At 34.4% G+C, this 21,704-nt stretch overlaps 2 protein-coding genes across 6 annotated transcripts in view; both read right to left on the bottom strand.

Moving 5' to 3' along the window:
• Positions 1–21,704, bottom strand: part of LOC126865038 (neurocalcin homolog) — a 79,858-nt gene that overhangs the window by 36,536 nt on the left and 21,618 nt on the right. The window lies entirely within an intron of this gene.
• Positions 1–21,704, bottom strand: part of LOC126865039 (neuronal calcium sensor 2) — a 61,317-nt gene that overhangs the window by 18,166 nt on the left and 21,447 nt on the right. The window contains exons 1-3 of one of the 5 annotated variants that reach the window (XM_050617091.1): positions 4,650–4,803; positions 3,310–3,447; positions 3,054–3,148 (exon numbers count right to left, since the gene is read on the bottom strand). The gene's annotated coding sequence lies outside the window, so the exon portion shown is untranslated. Of the gene's footprint in view, positions 1–3,053; positions 3,152–3,309; positions 3,448–3,686; positions 3,931–4,607; positions 4,804–19,639; positions 19,686–21,704 lie in introns of those variants that run through there. The other 4 variants (XM_050617094.1, XM_050617092.1, XM_050617093.1 and 1 more) reach the window with 4 other exon arrangements.

Raw genomic sequence — 21,704 nt, 5'->3', positions numbered from 1 at the left:
ATAAGAACTGAACTCGTGATCGTGAGTTTTTTTTTTTTGATTTGAAAATAACTGTCTCTCCCAAAATTTCGAACCATTAATGAACTGAATAATTTCGTATAACACACGATTCGTTGAATACTGGTTGTAATGGATAAGTAGAGCTGCTTTTCAAGAAAGGCAACCGAGATTTCCATAACATTCTTAGAAGGTCTGAAAATGTCAAGAAAGGACGAGAAATGTCGATGAATGGGTGGCCGTTAGTTCAACATCGCGCACAATGTTCAGCTTTTGATCGCATATAGGTGTTATCCTCCCTTATATTCGACCTATTTTTGTGAAGGCGACTTATGATTTGACTTTGAGAACATCGACTAACTTTAGAACGCGTGGTACTTCATGGTAATATAAAAAGATTTTTCGCCAGAGTAAACGTCTTTCCTGAACAAACATACACATTCTGTACTTGCTATCAATCACAATCTAAATACCAAAGAATCCGCTTTGTTAAAACAGGTTTATGTCTTAAGATTACTTTGAATCGCGTAGCAACGTTCCTTTCACCAATTTTGTATTAGAATGTACACGTATATAGATCATTATATATTTAAACGAAAGATTGTATGTATACCTAAAGACACAAATTTCTAGATAAAAGATGATTAGACTACATTTAACATGTATATTTCATTAACTTTGAGATACCAAACTGACCAAAATGAAGCATTGCAGATTTTCTGTCTTTTACAATTACCAAAAGTATTCTGTTTGTGAAATAATTGACATTTATTAATAAATTCTTAACACAATAACGCAAACTCTTAGCGAATCGATCATTAATTGATTCTTTTAGGCCGCTTAATTTTATCTGTAGTTATTCTATAAAAGTAATGTTTTAATTGAAGTCATTCGCTTGTTTCACCAACGAGCACAAGTTGACGTTATTCAACGTTAATAGACGCCATGGCACCGGGACGTTAAAGGTGATCTAGAACACGAGCGACAGAAACGATGTCGATGGCATTTATACATATTCAAGTATACCGTCTTCGGAATACGTTGTGCTTGATACAAACAAAGAAGGCGTAAAACTGGTCATGCCATTCCAATCCGGTCGGTATTACATAATTGCTAGATTTCTTTCTGTGCCAGTCTCAATGATAATCTTTATACTATACAAGAAATATCACGAGGTGTTCTTTTTCGTAACAATTTTATTTTTGGATTGAACGAGGCACTCGTTTGATTTGAAAAATATTAAAAATATGACATTTTCATCTATATCAGAAATTTCACCTGACGAAGTTAGTTGTTAGGTGGACGGACATATTAAACAAACATTTTTGACGCAATTACTTTGGGTAATAGTTTCCATAATCTAAGTTGATTCGATATCGTACGTGTCCGATTACTTTTCTCGAGGCAGGAGAAATCGGGAGAGATTTGCTCTTGCGGAGAGTTCTTGCTCGGCGAGCAATTCGATTTCGATCAGATATTAAACCATATTAAACGGTGTTCACGAGTCTGGATTACTTTGCCATCGAATTGACGAAATGTTCAATATAATGCCGCTGAGGATGATATCATCTTATCGTTATCGTCTTATTGCTTCTACCACATTACCCAAGTTTAAATAGTTCGAGCAGAAAAAGCCCGTCGTTTCGTGATTTCCTCACAAGACAATTAAACGATTCATAACAATTCTTATATGTATGCTACTTTCTCGCTGACACAAACAATCCTACCACAGAGTCACTCGAGTCATTATCCTAATTTTAGTATCTTTTCATCGTAAACCTGACCATATTTTTTCGTTATTATATATATATATATGTCTCATTACATAAACAAGCTTGATTATTCTGCCTAAAGTTCAAGATGAATTTTAAAATGTTAAAATTTAGCTGATTCTAATAATACTTTGTTATTCTAACGTAATCGTTTTATTTTTCAAGTTTATGACCGAATTAAACTTTCATCGTAAATCTGTACGAAACAATCAGAAACACCATCAAAGTCACTTATGCTTCCCTCTGTTTTTGTAAGCAACTCTGAACGACGGTAATTTCAGAGGTACCCAGTTCCTGACTGCGAAGCCGGGATGAATTATTCAAGATCGATTTGTGACAGATAGTCATCTGTATCGAAAGTTCATAGCATAGAAACTGATTGGAATGTCAAGGATAAGCACTGTAAGTTGTACCGGAGATTGAACTGAACAGAAGGAATATTTTTAAATCGCTTTTACATTAAGTTTGCACTTAAGTATAATTCGTTTTTGATATATTTTGTTTAATGGTATTATATATACCATTATATATATATTATACATACTATTACATATAGTATACAAAGTATCTCTCTCGTGGTATTTGACAACAGTTCTAAGAATTCGGTTATACTACAATAATCAAACTAGCAACGCCTCGACTTTCTTCAAAGTAATATATCGATCTATCTAGAACTGCAACGGCTTTGCGAGCAAATATACACTTTAGGCTCGTCGCCACCCTCTTATAAGTAAAAGGGTATTATTATGCATAATCATGGAACAATCTGCATAGTAAAAAAAAGATTGTTTAAAAAGGCATGCTTCGTAGAGAAATACTCAAACAAGCTACGATACATATGCGTGACGATAAAATATTCATAATACGAATGCATCTCTTGTACGATAACATCAGTTTTTATTGCTAGATACGAGAATAGGTGACAATTTCTATCTAACATATTTCATTACAGAAATGTTTAATGAGGCAATAAATATAAAAACATAGATACGTGATAATATAAAATGGATATGTGTATTATATCAATACTGTTTTCCTTACACACAATTCAATTTTCCTTATATACAATTAATTAACGTCAAATTTATACTTTTGTAAAAATAATGAAAAATACAGATCTTTCCTGGGTAAACAATAGTGGTTAGGCGAAGCAACCAAAGTAACAATAGAATGAACACACAATTACTTTCGTTTCACCCGATGATATTTCATACGTTAAAGCGGTAGGTTCGTCTTGTAGTCTGTTGCTTTGCAAGCCGTTGGAAATAATTTGAATCATCTTACCGGCTACGATCTACGTAGGCAGTTTTACGATGCACGAGACCTTGTTGCTGTTTCGTGGCAATTCCAGGCTTCTCTCCTTCGTGATACTTCGGACCCTTGTGGAGATAACACGATAAAACGGTAAAGTAGGTAAAGTACGTACGTAAATACGCGAACTCGTGCACGCGAATTGAAATTGTGGCCAGTGAGTAATGCAATAACGAATCTGACGAACCGATGAGAGTAGCTTTTTCCTGCAGTTTTCAAAGACACCCACCTTTTTTTTCACAACACACGACCGAATTCTAGTTTCTACGACACTTGGTCTCCACTCTTCTCGCCTATCCCCTCCGCTATCCTCTATGTACACGCATAATTTACCGACGACTCGGCTAACGCGAAACACTCACGCATCCTGTGAACGACCAATTAAAAAAAGGCAATTATATTATTTCGATAATTTGAATAGTATTTATGGCAATGTGCGACGACATCGAGGGCAGACGGAATAAGGAGAAACAGAGCACGGGAGGGTTATGCATCGTCGATAAGCCGCGGTCAGGCAATCTCCTCTTTCCGATCTAACGTTCCGACGATCAGGAGTCCCGTACAAAAGAAAGGAAGAAAATAAGAAAAGATAAGATTCAAATTTACCGAGAATCATCCCTATTTTCGTTAGATACTACGACCGTCCGAATTGTTCTACATTCTGAATTCTTCGAAGCTGAAATTGTTCGCAGAAGTGCTAGGAGTACACTCGAGGTTTCCTTTATCTCTGTTCCTTCGTCTTTTCTTCCCTTCTTTTCACCAGGGACTAGCTCTGTTCGTTCACTTTTTCGCCATTTCAAGAACAATTACACAAGTCTCAAAGGCAATTAGCCTGGCACTCGAACGTCAACGGGAACCATACCACTATCGCGCCCTACCCCAAACCTAAACCGTAGTACTCCGCGGCTTAGACGCCACCTCTCCCCCACCCCCACCCCTTCTCTCTTTATCTCTCCCCTTTTCTCACTCTATTCTCTTTGTACTCGTCTGTGAAGGTACGTTAACGACAACAACATCGGCGTCGATTGTTCCGACGAACGTCCTGACGCGCCTCATTTTTGTCTCTCCGTGAACGAGCGTGCGTACTCGCTTCTCTAGGTGACGATCATCGTCGAGGACACACAACGAACACTCTCGCTTCCTGTCTGTATTCGTTGTCCTTTCTTCCGACTCATCGACATTGTACGCTCATACGTACAGAAATTGATCGCACTTACAGCGATCGAACCATAATTCCTGATTTTACGTGTCGTTACAGCCAGAGAAAGAGACAGACAGACAAAGAGAGAGAGGGAGAGAAAGAGAGAGAGAGAGAAGGAAGGAAAAGTGATTGATAATAATAAAAAAAAAAGTCAGAATTACAGGGAGAAGAAAAGGGAGAAGTAATTGTAGACGAGTGAATGGAAAAGCATAAAAGAAGAAAGGTAAACGAAAGAGATGGATGGATAAAGCGAGAGGTAAAATAGAGGAGAGAGGAGAAAGAGTAAAGAGAAGAAAGTACGAAGGGGAAAGAACAAATAGACGCACAGAAACGATTTGAAAGGAAATCTCTATGGATCTATACGCAACTCTATCGAACGCGTGTCTTTGGTAGCACGTACGAATGCGGCGGAGCTACTAGCTAGCGCGAGGTAAAAGAGACGAAGCGAGGTTCTCCCTGAAGCTGATCCTGCGTGCTAAACGAGCCGCCTCCGCTGCCACCCGGCCCCCACCTTTTCCTTGTCCGTTCCCCACCAACCCCCAGTCCCAACTTCGCGCATCCCACCCACAGCATAACGGCGGCCTCCACCACCGTCACGACCCACCGCTATTCTAACCTCTACCGCATCCACCACCGACGGCGCTGCTCGCTACGTTACCGTTTTCTTCCTTCGTTACCTTCTTTTCCTTCTTCTCCTCCTTTCTATATCTTTCTTCTTCCTGTTACGTGCTCATCGCCGTTTACATCATTACGTGCACAGTCTTATTTTAAATTCTCATACACTGATTTCTTGGCGGGAGAACAGTCACAGAAAAAAACAAAGTACTGTTCGTGGAACCGTTCATCAACTGCACGTAGCCAAAGAACGATAAATGTGTAGTATTCGTGGTTTCGCGTTTTATATTTTTCACTTCTATGCTTTCCATGGATACAACGAGTTCATCTTTTAGTGTATACGATACATAGACGTTCAATTTTTAACGCATACAGTGTATTGACATTTAGGAGTGCGTTTTTCCATTTACACAAATAGATAAAGCTAGCGACCCTGGAAAATTGCTCTTTCTTCGTGTACACGGATAATATTTATACTAGTCATCCACGTGTATAATTATTCATAACTCCTTCTTGTTACATCTTTATATCTGCTTGCTGTTATTAATTTTTATTACTTGAAAATGACTAAATTATTAAATTTGTTTTACAAATAATACAGTCGCGTAAAACAAGCAATTGACAAAGCATTTATGCACTCAGAATTAAATATAAAATCCCATAATCAGTGATATAATTAAAACGCGGGTGTTTTTATGTAAATACGCTTCCGAGTAAATTTCGAAATATTACACATTCTCCTTTCACTCTTTGTTAAAGATCGAAGAATTCGCAAATTCTTGGAATGAATGTACCTTTGTGCATGAGGATTTAACGTAGCAATAAATCTTTATTGAATGAGTACCGATTAAAGCGAGTCAGCTTTGAGCTGGTAGACCGCTTGTTCGAATGCTGTGAATTTAAAACGATAAAATGGTACTAATATCGATTAACGACTCGTTAGTGAAAACTGTAGGTAACGTCAATACGAGGTACGAGTAATCAGGTCATGGATACTGAAATCGACTGGGACAGAGTCGCTATTGTTTCTCACTCTTTATATTCTCTGAAAGAAGGGAAGAAAATTGTGCGTTTTGTCTATAACATGTATGCGTGATTTTGGCTTTGAGAGCAACCACAAGAAGTATACGCATCCGTTCGTTCTGCAAATTGAAGCGTTGAAAAACGAACAAAGACCGTGCTCGTTGCGTTACTGATAAATTCGTACTGTCATTTCTCTACATACTTCTAAACCAATAAATCTTCTTTGCGAACATAAAACTTTTATAGCTCTGCTATCATTGAACATCTTTGAGTTTTTATAAGATTCTCATATATGTCGTAGTAAACACGATGAAATCGATAAGATCATGAGTTCACGTGAAGATATGGAATAAAGTTTTGTTATATGACGCTTTCCTTTCCTTTCTTTCTTTTTCTTTCTTTTTTTTTTTTTTCTTTTTTTTTTTTTTGCAAAATTGAGAGTGCAAATTTGTTGAAATTTTCCAAAATGATTTAAATCCATAAGAAAATATCGGCCAGGTTAGATAAATGTTCCAGTAATACGGAAACTTTAACGCAAAATCGCATATATAAAGTATGCCAAGTATTCTACATTTTTTAGCTAGATGCTTAGCTGTCTATTGTAGTTGACCTTCTTCTTATTGTATTTATTGGTGCTTAACGTATCTTTCAATACCTTTACTGTCAAAAATCGCGATGAAATAGCCCCTGCAGCTATTATCGTGAAAGCCAAAGCCATTTGACCGCTGTGCTGCTCAGCGTACATTCTGCTTTCGGCGAAAAATGGAGTAGAATAAAATTTTCCACATGATTTAAAATACATTATTTCTTTTAGAAGCGAGGCATTAGCAGTTACAAAATTCAATGTATTCTTAACGGAATTATTCTTTATTAAATTACTGTCTTCTTTTATCAATTTATTGTAATCTTTGATTAAATTGACTATTTCCTTTGCCGTGACATTATATTTAATTTAGTTTCGATCAAGTATCTCTTGATAATAATATAGAAATTCTATTTTTCTCTACAACTCTGCGCTCAAGTCCATTAATCTCTCATACCGGAACATCACAACAATTACAGTGCACCACAGCTTTCTCAGCATCCTCTGTGTCAAATTAATGATCGAACTGGAAGATAAGCGAGTATAATGTTAAATAATTGCCTGCATGGATCCATTTCTGCGAGAAACCTTATTGTTATTAAGAGTAATAATAATAAGTTACAGTTAAATATGTTCAAATGAATTGGCAAGTTCCTAATTTAAAATTAACTAACTTTGACGCTAAGAACTACGAGAAGCCGATGATTATTAACTGATTGGAGAAATTTCTGAAGAAATTTTCTGGATAACTGTGCTGCAGAAATGTACAGTAAAACGTGAAAGAGAAGAACAAGATGCTGAATTTCGAACAAGTTGGTTGTAATTGAGGTGAGCAATGCTCCATTGTACAGGAAATTAAGATGAGAACTTCACAGTTCCGTGTGAGATAGAACTTTCCGAATTAAGTGCCTACAATACGTACAATCCTATAAAAAGTTTTAGAACGATTTCTATATTTGTTTCAAAACTATCAGGAGTTAAAAAACCATTTAACTTGATGTGACAAAGAATGCACGGCTGTCACCAGCAGCGAGATTGTTCTCCTAACAATCTTCAATGAGAAACCTTTGTAAGTGTCTGTTGTCGATAACTAACGTTCCCCTACGGTTTATGTTAACTGATTTTGCAATTTACGATCATATTGGTCGTTGTGACCAGTGCTCAAAACAAAATCGATCGCGACCATTAATGGTTACGATGATTGGTTACGTCTGCGGTCTGCCTAGGGATCGCAAGTAGTTCAATGATGCATTGTCTTAAGGTTGTCCGCAGACTTGGTTACTCGTGACCATCAGTGGTTCTGACTAGTGGCCACAATTACCGATGACTACCGGTTGCTTGTCTCAGCCAATGATCGTAACGATTAATTCGATAAAACTGATTTCTAACAGTGCTTATAAGGAGAACTTTCAAAACCGGGAAGAAACGTGACATAGTCGTTGAAGGGAATTATTCAATGTAGCATTGCATTTTTTAAATATCTATGTAATAGCATATAATTATAGTATTAGTTTATTTAAATAAAAATCGTCTTACTTGTAATTTTTAGATAAATATGGATCTGCACCTGTCGGTCATCCGGAAGAGTCAGGTACGTTGGACGCAATCAAACACCGAGTCGAGTCCTTCATCTCGCGTATCTGGATCTTTCGTAATCCAGAACGTTCGTACGAAGAAAAATACTTTCCGGATTTCGTTCGATTTTTCACTTAATATTTTTTCAATTCGATACGAATAATCTCGTTCTTTCGGAATGAATTCGTACATTTCCCATTTACATAATTATTAGCTAAATTCTATTTACAGGAAAATCGATACAACAATTAAACTCCTTTTTAAATATTTATTTATAGTGACCTTAATATCAACATATCTTTCTTATTTATGGAATTGCTATTCCATTATCGTCAATCTTAATATCGGACACAGGTCGATAAAACGAATTTTTGCAATATTTTCGTTTATTCCTTGAAATACTGGAGATATTTGAACTGAACTGAGTTAATGTAACAACGTATACGTACATGAGGTTCAAATGCTTGTCGATAAATTCAACAAGAATTTCGAGAAGTGCTACAGTTCAAGTGAAATTCTTTGCATTGATGAATTACCGATAAATTCCATCGCAGTGGGGTCGTAGACATACATGTAGACAGTGTGTGAAATACAAGAAACACAGATACGACATTAAATTATGCAAGTTCTATAGCTACAACACTATGGTTCTGCACAAACGATAAAACATTCTACAGTAAAAAAAGAACGTGTAATTGCAGTTTTTATATTTAAAAAATGAATAGAAAATTCCTAAATTCCACTACCAAGGATTTTCAACTCAATATATTCACCATTGAGAAACAGGCTTTTAAAATTGTGCGTAATCAACAACCTGACATTATCGATCGTCTTCATTATTTTAAGCTTCTGTAGCAGCTTGTGTTGTATAAACGTGTATGTTAATTGCAGACGTTAAGTGTTGAACGTACCAAGTTTTAGGCACAGATGAATCTCGTGACGTCACGAAAAATGCATATCGAGTAGCGTACAATCCGGTTATTTTCGTGTTTATCGTGGTGAAACGCGAGTTTAGGTCGCGTGTCGTACGAAATCGTACAATATACCTATGTATATCCACTTGCAAGGAAGGTGAAATCCTTGACGCGCTCGTCGTAAGAAGAAATTAAGATCGGCAAGTTGGATAATGCCTGCAGCGACCCCCGGCATTTCAAAGGGCAACTAAAATCCCTTCGCGTGTCACACGGTCACCAATATCATCAAACTTTTACCGTTAACTAGCTGCTACGCGTACAAGTGTCGGATATCAATTAAAGAAGATCATTGTTGTCAATTCGTTCTTATTTTATGAATTTCCACAATAAGTCTTTTTCCCCGAATTCGATGTTGTATTGAACGCTATTTCAAGTCGGAATTGCTTAATCGATTAATCACAGATAGAAAACAGATTAAATATAAAAAACTTTATTTTGTATGTGTAAATAGATGCATATGTACAAAATTTCATTCTATCGAATTTAGCTTTATCGAAATAATAGGTATTCAATAAAAGATTCATAATTCCGCTCAGGTAAAATACTTTAACTATAATATCTACAGAATTTCGTTCTAGTCACTTCATTGAAATTCAGTCACTGGTTAGCAAGCAGCGCTACTCATTACGAGGCGAATCGTAGTTTGCCTATTCTAGGTTGGACCAGAGACTGTTTGCGACATATCGACTAGAAAGGATCAAGGACTCCAATCGCGGCCCATAATTGCACGAGTGGGCTGCTCATCGTGAAAAAGAACTCGTTAGTGCATTTTCGGAAGTAACTCTCTCCAGTTGAGTTGGCCAATCAGCAAGATTTAATTTTTTCCTACGAAAGACGCAGTGCGCAATTTCCACAATGGAAATTTTCCATCAACTAGTCGAAGCACGCGAGCTCGTTAATAAATTTATGCATCTCGTTGAAACGTGCTTTTCTTGGTTGGCAAATACGCTCACGTCATTCGTAAAACTCATAAATTATTTTCTTTTACATGATGTTCAAATTACGCTTCCATCTAATTGAATATCGAATATTATTTGTTAGAGCGAGGAATCGCTATAACGTCATATTAATCGTATAATTTCTACGTTTTAACGAGTGCACGAATTTTCACTTATCGCTTCATCAATGTGGCGGCCCGTACATCGATCGTATTTACGATTATCTCTATTGACCCGGTGAAACCATTTCAATCTCCGAGTTGAGATTAACGCAATTAACTGCGATCCATTAAAGATTTTATAATCATTTAGTAGAATACTGACACTTTAATATTAATTGTGTTTACATGAAACACGATTATAAAAATTAAACATTACAATTGTGAAAATTTTTCAAGCAAATTAATGTCTTTCGAAAGTTAGAAGGTTCAATTAATAGAAATATTTGAATAAAAAGAACAAGGAAAAAATAACGAGTGATTTCGGAATAAGCTTTTCTTTAAAAAGACTTTAAAACGTTAAGTCTTTTAAGACTTCAAAAACCTTTAAGACTCATCGTAAATTCGTAACTTTAAAGGTTTAGAAGTTCATTAAGAATTTAAAATTATTAAAGACGTTCGGTATTCGTGTTTAGTGTACACTAATTTTTCATTTTTCATATTTGCTAAAATCGTTATATTCTTTGGCAAAGATATATCATGATTATAGAAAATAAAAGCTTTGTCCTATAGTTAACGATTTGTAATAATTTCTGATTGTTAAAAATAAGAACGAACTGGTTATTTCCAAATAATAAAACTGTGATACAAAGTAAGTTATACTAAGTAAGTGATTATACAAAAAATCGCAAATTACACTGAAATAAATTTTTCATTTCAAATTTTGAAAATTGGACGAGCTTGCTGACCTAAATATACAGGATTTGCGGGCTTATAAGTTCCACGTTACGTTGCAGAACCATACAATTTTATAGAATATTTTAGCGAATATAGTAGATCATCAATCATTTAATCCTTCAATGTCTGCGAAGTACAAGTGACAAAATTTACTAGGAAACTTTAGATAAATTGCATTATGCTACTATTTTACTCATAGAATATGGCTTGCATGGTTTTGTGGAAAGAAATGAGAGCCACGCTGTATATTATTAATCTCACTTTATATTTCCACGTTATCATTTTCTCTCTTACATAACATCATTATCTTCCATTGAAATGTAACTCAATGAGAGTTTCTCTGATACGAAGTTAGACATGAATCACTACATAATTCATCGCATAGAAGGAAATCTGGACATGAGATCTTTTTCACGCGACAGAAGAGCATTGAATGGTGTCAAAAAATCATTATCGAGCATATCAATCAATTTATCACTTTGCGGTGGGAGTATCTGCTCGTTAAAATGGAATTACTTAACCTCTTCCTAGATGTACTTACGGTGTACTTTTTTCCAATTATTAAATCTAAGAATAAAACGTAATCCAATCTCGCTTGTACGAAATGAAACTTCAATTAATTATATCGAGTTTTTACTTTTTATATCCAGTGTTCTCTGAGGAATTCTAGTTAAAAGGAAGTCTATTACGGTGTTTTAATGAAATTACCGAAGTATTAAAAATGAAAGTTATTGCTAATCGGGGGAAAGAAACATAATGTTGAAAAATATGAATAGATACAAGAAATGGATATAAAAATCAAAGTAACATCGGAGAACGAGCTTCTAATTACTCTGAGCAGTGTACTTTCACCAACAATGTAAATTCGTTAATGAATATTGCTTGATCCCTTATTGGCTTATGCTGCTTTTCATCCACCTCTTCCGTCGCAACCTTTAATTCCGTCTTTAGAAAGCGCTCATCAAGTGACACAGATGTTTACTTTGACTTCGAAGCGGATGACCATGCTGCTGTTACTCAGTACCTGAATGGTAGGATTTAGGATGATAAATTCAGGGATATTTCTATTTCGAGGCGGTTGTACTCCTTGCGAACATATCAACAACTCCATTAAGTTCATTTCGAAATATACACACACATGTTTGTTATACATCGTTTAAAAAGAGATAATGATTTATCTCGGAAAATGCCTAAAATGATAAAAATAATAAAAACATTCCCAGAAGTAATTCCAAACAAGTGAAAATTTCACCAGCTCCCTATTTCTTGAAAATCGAACATGTAATAGTTGTTCTGGATTATTCTAGTTGTTTTAAATATTGTTGTGAAATATTATTTCAATATCCTATTTAGTTTAGGTACGAATTTGGAAAAACTGTACACATAAGACACTGGACATTTCTCATTATTTTGAGCAATAGTATAGAGTAAAGGGTTCTTTTTTTTTAGTAGCAGTTCATCTGTAGAACAACCAGAATAAAAAATTTGAAGACCGGAACACGAATACAAGGGTGTACATATATTCCAAAAAAAAGAACCCTCTATATTATTGCTGTCAAAATGAAGAGAAGCGTCCACTGTCTTACTGGGTACAGTTTTTTCGAATTATTTCCTAAACTAAATATGATATTGAAATAACGCTTTGGAACAATGTAGAACAAACGTAAAACAACTTGGAACAGGAAAAAAGAAAAGATACGAAAATTAATAAATGGGAAGTTAACTTCATACAGTTTAAAAACTTCGGTTAGAAAAACTCTTTCTCGTTCTTTGTATTTATCAGATACATCCCAATTATTAGTTTCCCAAGATGTTGTAAAATTATTTAAATGGATAAAAGATAGACACATTTGTGAAAGCAGAATACATCGAAGGTCTTTTCAAATCAAAACTCATGTTCCTTTTTAATGAAACTAACATTAAAAAGCTCCCAGAATAGAGAACTAGTAGGGAGAAAGTAATAGAAAGCAACGTGCATTAGCTGATTAAACGAAGTAGCGGAAGATTGTAGCAAATTAATATGTTTTAATGTTCATAAAATGGACATTACTTCCTAGGTTAATTTGGTATAAATATTAACGTTACTAACGAAGAAGAATTTATCAGACGACAATGTAATAGACTAAAAAAAATATCCAACATCATACACTTTACCTTTAGGTTGTGCAAGAAGCTGAGAGACAGAGGAAGAAAGGGGAGAAAACAGATTGAAATGGAAAGAAAAAAAGAGAGATTGATGATAGTTATAGTGTAACGAGTGCACCTCACGCGACACAGCTCGAAACCCAGAATTATCGATTTTTGTAGCCAGCAGTTACGTCTCTACATAAAACATTAATATCACTTTGGCGTATCCTAATGTGAATATATGCATAATATTACATATATATCGCACGTTTTACGACATCTGGCTGATACCATCAAAACCTGCCAAAATTATTCTTTAAGTATAGCGAAATATATACAAGTTTTCGATACCGAAGCTACAGCTACCAAACCAGTCAATATGACTATCAAATCTTCTGTTTTCGCAGTTACTAAAAATACACAAGTGTCTTTGGTAATATTAATCCCCAGGAGAATGTGACAGATGTTTTAATTTGTTAAAAAGAAATTCTAATCCTTCGTTATGTTACCATTATTTCAACGAAATTTTCGTAAGGTAATATTCAAAGTAATGTTTCCATGTTCAAGTAACGCGTGAAAAGTTTAAGGAACTATAAAAGGTGTTAAAGAAGAAATAGGCTGCAAGCTACGGCCCTTAAACCGAAAAATATGTGTGAGCGTGTAATAAAAAGGTGAAGTTAATTACATTCTAGTGGTCACGCAAGTGCGTGCGTGTCGCTAATGAAGAATAACCCAAGAGTGCTCTTATTTTGACATTTTCGACACAGTTTATCAGACAACATTTGCAGATATCGTAACTATTAAGGATTAATAACGATTATTATCTTCTTTTTATTTTTGTATAGTTACTCCAGTGAATAATATACAGGATGTTTCCGAATTGATATTATATAATAATTTAAAAGTGGATGAATCTACATGAAAAGGCAAGTTGAAAATACTAATAAAGCAACATCTTTTCGTACAAAGATACTTATGCTTCTTTTGTTCTTGAATAAACCGATGTTGAAAATTCATCGATACTAGAGTACACTATAGACTAGTTTTTTATTGCATTTGTGTTCAGAAACGTTACCAATATCCCTGCTGTATCGATCGTTATGGTAAAATAGCCAATATGATCCCTGGACGTACATTGATGGATTTTTGCTTATGGAGTCAAATTTCTTGTGTACTGCGAGCTGAATACGAGTAGAGAACCGCTCAAAGAGAAGATTCTTTTTACATTGGAACGTTTGAAAAATGGAAATACCCTGAAGAACGCTTACAAACGTACAATACGCAGAACATAATTGTAAACCATAGTGCATTCTAATAAAGTTTTACACACTGTATGCTCCATTAAATCTCAGAATTTTTTCGTTCTTATACAATTTCAATTTTTTAACATTTGCATATATCAATGTTTCTCTTGTTGAATTTGGCGAAGTAAAACTGTTACAAATTAAATTTATTTGAAAAAATCTCTACACGAAAAATGTCACTCCACATTTTTGATCAATTTTCTCACATAGAATGATCGTGATGCGACTTCGTTTCGGTCCATATCACTAATTCTAAAACATTCTGTATAACTGCGCTTACCGTTACGTTACTTTAAATGTTACTAGGGAGTGACACAGAGCGTACGTAATTGTTGATTAAATTACCAAGACAGCTGCTACAACTGCAGAAACTTTGCATATCAAGCAGAAATATTAATTACATGATTCACACGTTAGGCAAATCGGTAGTAGCAGCCTGGTAGCTTAATGAAATTTCGTGAAATCGACGTTGTGACAAATGTTAAAATTGTACGATATAAACGAGGCATGTGAAATACAAGAGAATGTCGAGTTAAAATCTTAAAAGCAAGTGGTGTAAATATCATCGAATCTTTTAATTCTTAAACACGTTTCGATCGTTAATCCGAATTGAGTCAATATTAGTAAATATTAACGAAATAGCTAAACAAAAAGATTTTTGATAAAACAATTATAATATTAAAGTAATCGATCTATCGCCGTATATTTAGTCAGTCGTATTTATATTTTCATGATCGTCACAGTATTGTAAATAGATGTATATATCGATCATTTGAAATAGCGACCGTATTTTTATTTTAAAACCTGGTCTTAAGTCTTTTAGCATATCCAAACACAACAGCACCAATTGCGCGCAATGTAAATATTTTAACAGCAAAGTCTCGTAGAATACAAACGAAGGATGGTGGTTGTATGTACAATAACATTTCCTGTTTCGCCAACTTCCCATTCGTGGTAGGTACTGTTCTAAAACGGACAAACGTCACACAACATGAAATATGTTTCTTCTTCTTTTATTCTACATAATGTAAACTTCTTGCATGCTTAAATGACTTATGCAAATCGAGAAGAAAGACATTTTGTATTATATACTAAATAGCAACAAATATAATTTCACAAAGCTACTATAGTTTAGTTTCTCTTAAAAGTTTTAGATAATTATAGCGCGCTCTAGTTTTAATATCACAATATAAAATATTTTCGTTTTTATCTTTTATAGTAACATGCGAGGTGAGCAGGATCGTGCTCAAGAGGACGTTTTTTATTAAGAATATTCTCGAATCGTGTAAATAGGGACGAAGTAGTGCGTGAAATCGTGGCGACCTATAGCTATATTTCTTTCATTAAAATTATTTCTAACCGAATTATTTAATTGTACCAAAGTATTATTAAATTTTTATGAAGGGGTGATAATAATTTTGATACAAACGTGAGTATTCGAGAAAATCGCTGCAATTGGGTACGGAAGTTATTGCAGAAACAAATATACCTTTTCCAAAAAAAGAAAAACGAATCCTTAATTATTATATTAAATTAAACCGGTTTAATAGTTCAAAATTGCTAAAACACAGTAAAATATTTTTTTCAAACATTAAGTTTTATTTCGAATAGTTTGAGTTCTGATTACAATTTTTACTTCTATCAGTTCGATAAGAAACAAAGTTTCTTTCGATCTAAAGAAATCATTGAACGATAGGAAGATCGGAGTTGTAAAGATGTAAATAAACGTAGAAAAAAATCGTCGGTAAAACATAACACAATTGGTTAAGAACAAAAACAAAGCTGTATTTTGCAGAGCATAACAGAAGGGTGGTTAAGAAAGCAAATCGCGTATGAAACACTAATTATATTTTGTAACACACCGTTGTTACGGTTGTATATGTGTAGACTATCATAAATATTTGAACACCTGGTACAATTTGATCAGAAGATTGGTATTTTCTCCCCCATATTTTCTCTACTGTTAATTCTTTACTTCTTCTTATAACTGGAATAAAATGATCTGCTAAAAAGCTGAAATAAGAAATATATTTGTATCGCTCTAGTCTTACGTCTACCCGCAATGAATAGTTAAGGCTTCATAAAATATGTATAAACTTTTAGGATGTGACTAGAAACATTCGGACGAAGCAACGTTGAACAGAGATCTAAAGTCATGGAATTTTTAACAAGAATCGCTTCTATTATGAATCCTTTAAGTTTTATTCACATTCAACTAATCGTCTCTTTATTTATACTAATAGATATGAATTGTTGTTTTCGTCGATACGACATACCACTATCTGTCAACATCTACCAAGAATACGTATAACTAGCTAAGATAAGGTCAGGGACCAAAATTAGATCAAAATATGTATTATTGTATATATGTATATTTGCAATAATTTGGAAGTGTCGAAATACTCATGAAGGGTAATATAAGTGTACACACGAAGATCGCGTACATAGGAATCGCGGAAACTAGTAGTACCAGGTTCCCCGGCCTGCTAGGGTAAAGCTGGGTCGCGGTTCTATCGATCTCCGCCCACCTGGAGACCTCTCTCTACCTCTGGCTCGTACTCGATGGTTTACAGGATGAACGTTGGGCCTAAAAGAAGGATAGAGGGGTGTAGGCAGAGGTGACAGGACATAAAAGGAAGGCAGAACACAGAGAGGGCTACGTAGCAGAAAGATTGCACGTATTATACTTATAGGGAGTGTGCTACATGCTTATGTACACCGGCCGCCCTCCACAAAGGTTACGAGAAAAAGCTCAGACAACAATGAGCGTTTCGCCGGCAAGTCGAGGAAAGTGACGCGCGCACAATGGCAAAAAACGAGGCGAAACGAGATGGCAAACTTCGTGCCTAGCTTACTATTTCACGAAGAGCCGCTCATCGGACATATTCCTAACCTTTACACCGGCGGCTCTTTTCTCCTTTTACTCAACCTTTTTCCTCGTTGCTCGAGAAACAAATCGAATTTTCTATCGTCATTATTCCTTCTCCGCGAATAAAGACTATACAACGAGCAGGAACAAAAGCGAACGATATATCGTTCCTAACAAAGGTGCTATAAATAATTCCAGACAATCAGAAGAACATTAGTGGTTGTTCTAATTAATGAAAGACGACCAACTAAAAACGCGCAAAACATAATTACAATGCCGATATTGTATCTTCACATTTCATACGTATATGTAATTTTACATTTTTATGAATACAATTTAAAAAAAAATGCATTTAAAATGCAATTTAAAAAAATTTAAAAATGCAATTTAAAAAAAAAATATGCATCTTCAAATTTATCATAAATGCATAAAAACCCGCGATCTAATTATAACAAGCATCCAAAATATTTGTTATATTTCTAGACGTGTGAAAGAACTTCTTTGTCCTAGTTTCGAGCTACACTAAATCATGAAAAGAAAGTTATGCAACGTGTCATAAAGAAGAAAATATATTCAGACTAATTATACAAGAGTACGATTAAAACTTTTCCACTTAACGTTAGTATCAACGTGTCATTCCAATTTTTTCCATCGCTTTTCTTATATCTTTAACGTTTTGAGTATAATTGAAAAGGACACAATAGTAATCGATCAAGTGGTCAACTTGAATGTCAAATTGCTTTCAAACAGATACAGACAAGTGAATTGAAAATAATTGGGCTTATACATTTTACTCGATTATAGGATTACACACGTAGATGTGTTAGAATAGCTATGGTGATCTTGTGCACGAGAATTCGTCTCTCTTTCACGTTTCGCTATTACGTATACGTTTGAATGGCGCGGAACGCGGAGGAGTAAAAATAAGTAGAATGGAAACATTTACGGAGGATGTAGTCAACAGAATATCTGTCTTATAAAACTTGTCACAAAATCGGGTAACGAACGCACGACAAGACAAATTAGTATCATTTGATGTTGTCGAAAACTTTGTTTTCAAATCGACCAATTTTCTTGAAACTTGTCGTTTGTTACTTCGTGTATGCTCTATTTCTTCGAAATACGTCGTGCAAACATTGTGAAGATTAATCATTCAGAAACGACCATTTCTATTCTATTACTCACATCCTATCAACATATATTTGTTACAAATGAGTATCGAATAATTCTTTTGTGCAATCTGCATATGCGCCGTTTCATCTTTCGGTGGTTTATCATTAATTTCATATACATGTTTTAACATATATACATTATACATACACACCCATTCCTCTGTATTATGAATATTATACTATCTTATATTATATTATATTATCTTGCTTTCCATGTTTCACACAGAATGTGGAAAATGTGAAAAAGTAACTTTGTATTTACTACTACGTACTAAAGAGCAAAATATATAATTTCATAAAGCAAGAAAATTTCAATCTTAACTGAATTGAGTCGTTAAATTATTATTATCATTACGTTGAAATCAATACTTTTCACTTAACTGTTTATTCTACGTCTGTATATTTTGTTTTAGAGACATAAACTCAATCGCACATGTCCTCATTAGGTACCCAGCATTCATATCCAGGTATGCGTGTAAACATCATGTGGAATGACGTTAGTTCTGGATATGATGTGTACAAATGTGACGATGCGGTTACGGTGAATAGAGGCGAGAATTAATTCATTATAACATTTGGATTTTGATGTGCCACAGTTACAAGAGAACTAAGAAATCAATATCCTTTTACGTCTCAATGACGTGTCTACAGTCTACACGTAGTGAAGTTATGACGTATTTGCTACCAAGGTAACTAAGGACTTATAAATCAGATCAGTGAGAGCGATTAATCGAAAAATTGAGCTGCTTGACCTCTTATTGGTCAAATGCATAGCGAGCACAAGATGCTAACTTCCGTTATAACAGCTTTCTGTACTAAACAAAACTTTATATTAAAACAAAGAATATTTAGAAAAATTTATATAAAATTAATTCACAGTTATACGAATCGTATTATATTTTCATTAAAAGAAGGAACATACTTTAATATTTTACATACTTATAATTAATATTTATATAAAATGAAATTACAATAGTAGCTTTTAAGAGTTTAACTGTACAAAAGTTGAAAATTCTCCGGTGGTTTTACACTATCACAATTAATAAAGTCACCTCGCATGTGTATGTTATTTTTAGTCTTTGAATATATGTCGATTAACGATTATGAACGATTATTATGCGTGTGTAGAAAATTTTGTATGCATGAAATAAATAAATTTTACACGACGGCGTAAAATATTTTGCAACTTCACGCTCGCATATATATCGTATTTAAATATTAAATTATGAAGTGCAATTATTATGACGAAAAGTTTGAAATATTAAATTGCATGATCTCCTACCTTATTGGGTTTTCTGCGCGTATTCTGCCAGTATTGAGCCGCACACCTGAAACAAACAAAGTATGTAAAATATCCGATGTATCGAAGCATCCATTTTTCAAATCATATTTATAAAAATATGAGTTTTCATAAATATCCGCAATTTAATTATAACTTGTGAAACGAAATAAAAATGGAACAGATTAGATTAGGGAATAGATTTCCAACTGTGTCACTTTTTTCTTGCAAATTAACGATATAAATATTTTCAATTTCGTAGAATTACTTTAGAAAGTGACATGGATATTCCTCAAAAAACTTGAGGAGTGACAAATTGAAATTAGGCCAAAGTATCTAGCTATGTAGATGGTTAGACTAGATTACATTAATTTAAACTCCGCATAGATAGCACACGTGTATACACTGCGGTATGCTTTTAATTTACCATAAGCAAAACACTCGTTCGTTGGTCATCAACTATCACTCCATCTAACGCTCCTCAGATTAGACGTAGTACGTGCTCTTTCATGAAAAATCTCGCGTATTACACAGCAAAGCGCTGCTCACTGATGGAACCACTCGTGCGGATATGTTCCTCTTTCCGCTAGCTTTTTACAACGGTAAGGTAGCTGACATGCTGACTCTTTTCCACATATTTTGCAATCACATGTTTCTCCATTTCATACTTAAAATACACAATGCATCTAGTTGTACATTCAGACGACGAATCGCAGAAGTTGGTTGCGGTTTTAAAAAATTCTTTGCTATAATTTTATTCGTTAAAAGACTGTCGTTACGGCCGTGATACATGGCAAGATCAATTGTAGCCGAATTCAAACTAGCTCCGTTAATTAAACTCCGAAATCGATTCCAATACCGGAAGGAAACGTACGCGACATGCCGTACAGTGACAAATTATCTTAACGTGCTTCGATAACTAGTTAATTAGTGCCAACGAGTAATTTCAACTGAAATTCAGTTGAATCGAAGTTTATTTTTCAATTTGTAAAATTATACAGAGATCTATATAGAAATATTTGCCCATGGCGTGTTCGATTAACTTTTTTAGTAAAACTATGCAAAGACCAATACTTTCACAGATTGTTTAAAATTATACTAAAATTATGCCGAAGATACAGGGTATTTCATTTAAATCCATCCAACATCACGAATAGTTTTGAAATTGTCGATGATACTGAAAAATATTTCAAATAACAGTGGAATGGTTTTATCTGAAACCTTGAGGATATAACACGTTCTGAGAGTGGTAGAACACGAAAACTAGGGGAACAAAAATGACCGAAACCTTGAAAGACTAGTTTCAAATTCTCCAAGATATAAAACTATGAACAATCTGCTTTTATTCGAAAATAGTTCGAAATTCTCGATCGTGTCAGAAACCATGTTAGCAATGTGTGCCAAAACATTAGACAGCTAAAATTATGTGTTTCATCGAACCGCTGATTGTGAGAGGCTCGAACGCTGTCAGCGCTGAATCATCCCATAAAATCACTTAACGTTCTGGCCTGCAAATCTTAAAAACAAATCTTCGAAAAGTTATAGTGGACGTATGGAACTCATAAAATTATTATACAACTAGAGAATTAAGAATTAAGCTACTAAATTTCAGGTTGCGTGTAATAATTTTTTAAAGATTCTTTTAAACACCCGAAATTCCAGCAACTTCAGTCTTAGCTTACACTCCCTCGTCAATTAGCATATAAATGAATTCATTTAAATTCAATAAAGTTCTTTGCTACGATCTCATTCTAGTTCATAAAAGTGCCGGGCGCACAATGGAGAACTCTACTGTGACGACTGCTCATTTTCTCTTCTATCTCCTTGCAAATCCAGAAAAGGATTAATTACGCAATTTTCTCCAATTGTACAGTTACATGAAATAGTTCAGCTTAAGTTTTAATCAAATGAAAAGTATAAACTTTATTAAATATTAATTATTTGTACTTATTATAGATGAAATAATCGAATTCTTAATAAAGTTTCCAACACCGCAATATATTATATAAGTATTAAGTTCCTAAAACCATTTTCTAATACTGTCTTCGTTGGCTAAGACTCTAGGCAG

The sequence above is a fragment of the Bombus huntii genome, chromosome 4 (genome assembly GCF_024542735.1).
Source record: "Bombus huntii isolate Logan2020A chromosome 4, iyBomHunt1.1, whole genome shotgun sequence".
Taxonomy (NCBI): Eukaryota; Metazoa; Arthropoda; class Insecta; order Hymenoptera; family Apidae; genus Bombus; species Bombus huntii.
Note: the sequence above shows the minus strand (reverse complement) of the source record. Positions and strands in the feature narration are given on the sequence as shown.